This window comes from Pogona vitticeps, chromosome 7 (genome assembly GCF_051106095.1).
Source record: "Pogona vitticeps strain Pit_001003342236 chromosome 7, PviZW2.1, whole genome shotgun sequence".
Taxonomy (NCBI): Eukaryota; Metazoa; Chordata; class Lepidosauria; order Squamata; family Agamidae; genus Pogona; species Pogona vitticeps.
In genome coordinates, this window is record NC_135789.1 from 10,125,001 (window position 1) to 10,130,517 (window position 5,517).

Here is a 5,517-nt window from a genome sequence, read left to right on the forward strand (position 1 = left end):
TTTCTCAGTTTTAGGAGAGGTGGAGCTGTGTTAGTTTGTGCTAGCGTAACAGGCACAAAAACAGAAGGAATATAAAAGAATAAAGACAGAAACGTAGCTCCATGGTGGAGGTCTCGGGCTGCAACACCAGAGATTCAGAGTTCGATTCCCCTACCGTCCCTCCTGGACAGGGGCCAGACTCTATGATCCACAGAGTTCCCTTCCCAGCTCTGCAGTTTTAGGATTATATTATACTGTGCTTTTGTGGCACCTTAAAGGATAATTGCTATATTGGACATGCGTCGGAGAAAGTGGATTTGTCCATGAAAGCACGTGTTGAACTATAGCCGCTGGTCTTTCAGGTGCTGCAGTATCCTTATTTTTTGTATATTTGTTTTTGCCTGCTAAAATTATTCAGTACAGCCTTCTGTGGGGAAAAAATAAAACGAGGCCGCTCTTCCCCCTTGCCGCTATAAAGAGAAGACCATTTTGACAGATCTAGTCCCCAAATCCCGTGGGGTACTCATTCTCCTCTATTCAGCACTGGTTAGGCCTCATCTAGAGTACTGGGTCCAGTTCTGGACACCACAATTCAAGACGGATGCTGACAAGCTGCAGCAAGTTCAGAGGAAGATCACAAGGATAATTAAGGGGATGGAAACCAAGCCTTTGAGGAAAGACTGAAAGAACTGGGCTTGCTTCGCCTTGAAGAAAGAAGACTGAGGGGAGATAGGAGAGCACTTTTCAAGAACTTGAAAGGCTGTCATACGGAGGATGGGCAGGATCTGTTCTCTGTCAATCCAGAGTGCCAAATATGTAATAATGGGCTCAAGCGAGAAGAAGCCAGGTTTCCGCTGGATATCAAGAAAAACATCCTAACTGTTAGAACAGTACAACAACAGATTTGATGAGCTTGGGATATGTTGAGTACTCCAACCCTGGAGGCCTTCAAGAGACACCTGGACAACTATCTGTCAGATATGCTTTGACTTTAATTCCTCCATTGGACTCGATGGCCTTATAGGCCCCTTCCAACTCAGTTATTCTATGATTCTATAGCCTCTAAATATTGTCCCTTATATATAATGAACAGTGAACCACACAATGAAGAATCTTTCTCTCCCTATATCTCCATAGGGAAATTTGGTTCCCTCCGATATCACTGCCCAAAGGCCAGGTGAAGAATTTTGAAGTGACTATTTGCACAGGAGTTGTGTTTATACACATTGGGATGTCTTATTTATTGATGTATGGATACATATGAACCACTTGAATCTACAGACTGCATTCAACAGTAATAGCAAGTGTATTATGAAATAACAGATAGAAGCCAATGGCTATATTTAGGGCTGTCAGCTCAGCAACTTCCTGTTCCCTGAAATTGTAACTTAAAAACCTGAGGTCTTGTCATGTCATCGTAGGTAGACAATTACATAAGAATCACTAAATAATGGCCAGACTCCTTTTGTTATTGTTGTCGATTCGGCTTTATATACTGCCCGATAGTGGTGAATTACTCTCTGGACAGTTGTTCACATAAGGTTTGCCACAGTAGTCGAATAACTAGATGGGTGGGATATAAGTAAGTAAGTAAGTAAGTAAGTAAGTAAGTAAGTAAGTAAGTAAGTAAGTAAGTAAGTAAGTAAGTAAGTAAGTAAATAAATAAATAAATAAATAAATAAATAAATAAATAAATAAATAAATGCAGCTAATTGTAACTAATTGATGAGGTGTTAAGGCACGTCTTAGCCATGTGCCTCACCCAGTGCCCATTTGCATGACCAATAGGCTTCACAGCCTTTCATCAATGAGACACAATTAGCCAGTTATGAAAAAGTGAATGTTCACACCAGTGTGCATCTGTGTGAGAGGGTGAGACAGATGGCTACAGCAGGGGTGGTAAGTCTTTGATTTTTTTTTGAACTACAACTCCCAGAACCCCCCAGGCTGTATTGCAAAAGGACAGTGGAAGTGTTGTAGAGTTTTGGTTAAATTCCTCTTGCTGTACAGCAGAAGTGCAGGGACTCACAGAGCAGAATAGCTTCAAATTCACCAGACTAGGCCACCTCTTTTCTCATTAACCGGCACTCACAGTCTCAGCAACTCACTCTAAGACATTTGGAAAAAAAATAAAAGGTTTATTTACTGGCGATTGAACAGATCAAACAGCAAACTGACAAACATGACTTCTTTCAGCAACAGACTAAAGATAGGGGAAAAACGCTCTGCAGAGAGGCGGGCCTCTCTTTGAAATCAGAGGCAGGAGGGAAGTATTGGTTACTGCTAGATAGATTGACAGTCACCCAAGACCAGAAAGGTTTCTCCCAGCCACACTTATTAGAGGCAGCATGCGACGTTGCAGTAACTCTAACAGGGAGCTGTATTCCAAAATGTTCCCCACCCCTATCCTAGAAAAATACTGTCTGCAGAACAGACAGATAAAGAAAACCGCTGTAATAGTCATCTGTCTTCTAAACACTTTTTAATCCACATATTTCCTTTTGGAAGTTGGTCACACTTTTCAGCCTTGATTTATGATAGTCAGCGACTACCCCAGATCTCAGTGACAGCTTACGGCACAAGGAATGAACAAGGCTTTTTGGAATGTATCTGAACATTTTGTTTATTTTTCAGTTTTGCAAAAGGCTCATTCATCACCTCACCTCATTCTCTCTAATTCATCTTGACTTGATGAAGCCTTCTTGTTTCAAACATGACTACATCTTGGCAGATGAATCCAGGGCTCCTGTGAGGCCCTTGCACTTGAGCACGACCCTTGGTATTTCTCATGAGTAGGGTGGCCAGAGGTCACCTGGCTGTTCCCTTCCCTGCTCAAGTGAAACAGTCTGTTTACATTTTAAACATCACCGGTAATTTTGCATCTGGACATACATAAATTGGAACACAATGTTTTATGCAAATTGAAATATTTTCTCCTGCTTCTCGGCCATCTCTATGTGGTAAATAGCGAATCAGGAAGGTGGCCCTGGCTTTGCTGACATCATTCCCACAAACTAAGAAATGGGAAGAGAAGGCAGACGCAATGGGCTACCCTTTTTTGAATGATTTCAAATCAATCACCACCCTACAGAGGGGTCTCCCATAATGTAGAAACTATGACAAAGCCCAGTTCTTTTAGGTTGCCTCCTCTGCCCTTTAGCACTAAACATTAGGAATGAGATTTTCAGATTTTCTGGACTACAAACCCCACAGTTCTCCATTCTGGGAATTCTACTTCCCTTGCAGACACCTTTTGTTGCTGTTGTTTAGTCGTTAACTTGTGTCCGACTCTTCGTGACCCCATGGACCAGAGCACGCCAGGCCCTCCTGTCTTCCACTGCCTCCCGGAGCTGGGTCAAAGTCATGTTGGTTGCTTCGATGACCCTGTCCAACCATCTCGTCCTCTGTCGTCCCCTTCTCCTCTTGCCTTCACACTTTCCCAACATCAGGGTCTTTTCTAGGGAATCTTCTCTTCTCATGAGATGGCCAAAGTATTGGAGCCTCAGCTTCAGGATCTGTCCTTCCAGTGAGCACTCAGGGTGGATTTCCTTCAGAACGGATAGGTTTGTTCTCCTTGCAGTCCAGGGGACTCTCAAGAGTCTCCTCCAGCACCACAATTCAAAAGAATTGAATTCAAAAGCTTCAGTTCTTCGGCAGTCAGCCTTCTTTATGGCCCAGCTCTCACTTCCATACATCACTACAGGAAAAACCATAGCTTTGACTATGCATACTTTTGTTGGCAATGTGATGTCTCTGCTTTTTAAGATGCTGTCTAGGTTTGTCATCGACACCTTACAAGCACCTACATGTGGCTCACCTGGGAGAAAGGCCTAAACTGGAAAGTTATGAGGCTCAGCTCGGCCTATCTTTGCCTAAGCTTCCTGCCCAGAAAGAAGACTCCTAGCTAGCACCAGGATAGGAACAGGAAGCTTGGTGAGAGCTAGGCCTAGCTAAACCTTTTAATTTAGGCCCTTCTCCCAGGTGAGCCTGCAAGGTTGTTAGAACTCCCAGAATGAAGAATTATGGGATTTGTAGTCCATAAAATCCAGACATTCCATCCCTATTAAACACCCACCACAGACCCCTCCTGTACACACAGGCCAACACAAGCCAGCTTTCTTTATCTGTAGAGACCTCAGGATCTTCGGGGCCGGGGAATTTGACATCACTTATTTCCAAGAAACCCCTGCAGCTGAAGACCTCATCAGCTTTAGGTAGTGTAAGTTAATGTTAATGAATTTCTGCCTCTGTGTGTATGTCTTAATTTTAAAAATCAAGTAGATAAATACCACAAACTTCTTGAACACCTCATCCAAGATTTTCTTTTAAAAAAAAAATGCACAGCGTGTTCCCCAAATTCCATGGAAAATTTCAGTGTCTTGAAAGAGGGTTAGCAGAAGCCTCCAGATCAAGGTTAAGGTTAGGGTTAATGGAGACTCTGTGATGGGGTAACCCATGCCCCAAGTGGGGCCAACCCACCGACAACAAGAATAAGCCACTTCTACTTCTTGGCATCATGGGTTACCGAATAGGACATTTGTGGATGATATGACAATGTCTGCAAGAAATAAAGCACTCAAATGATAGAACAGAATAGATCTGCTGGAAAACTGGGGGTGGGGGCGGGAGCTGCAGTTGGCTTCTCCCTGAAAAGAAAAAAAAGGAGAAAGCAAATTTTGGGATACTATTTATAAACTACTCAGGTGATAAATGGTCTAAAATGCCTCTTGTGTAAGTCTTGAGTGAGTTCAGCAAGAAAACACAAGTCTGGAAGCTGGAAATATCCCGTCTGCCTAGAAGAGGATTAAAGCAGGAAATGGCATTTTTGTCTCTCAAACTTAAAATTGCCCAGGATCTATTGAGCAACTTACCTGCCATTGATCAAACTTGCTTTAAAATGGTGAAGACTGAACATATATTGTCTTTCTTCTGCTTCTGCGCAGGGGTGGGGGTGGGGGGGTAGAATTGTTCATGCTGTAAATTTTCTTTTCTCTTTTGTGACTGAAAAAATCCATCTGTTACTCAGACGGCTTCATTGTTTGTTTTATCGGGGAAGAAAATAGCAGAAGATTGAGCCAGAGCCATTATGGTCTAACAAATCTATGTTTACATACACTATAGCTTTTTGTATCTCTTGGGGGAGGGTGGAACTCATTTTACACCAATGGGTTTTGTAATCATTTATTCAATGGCCAGACCTTCCCTCTCCTTCGTCTGTTAGCCTTTGCTGTAATTAGCTGTTTGCGCTGCCACGAAGACTAATGATCGGATTGTTCCCTTGAAATGAAAATATTTATCTGAAGTGATATTTGGTAGAGAATTCATAACGCTTCGCAATCCCAGTTGCAGCTCTTGTTTTGTTTACTGTTGATGAAGGATTAGAGATGGGCACCAACCTCAGGTTCGGCGGTTCGCTTATCGTCTCAAAGAGGCATTTGGGGCTTCAGAGCCCTGCCTCCTCCAGCAGGGGCCCACTCAGAGGCAGCGTCCAGAGGAGGCAGAGCAGGGAAGCAAGGCTGCTGCCTCTGAATGGGCACT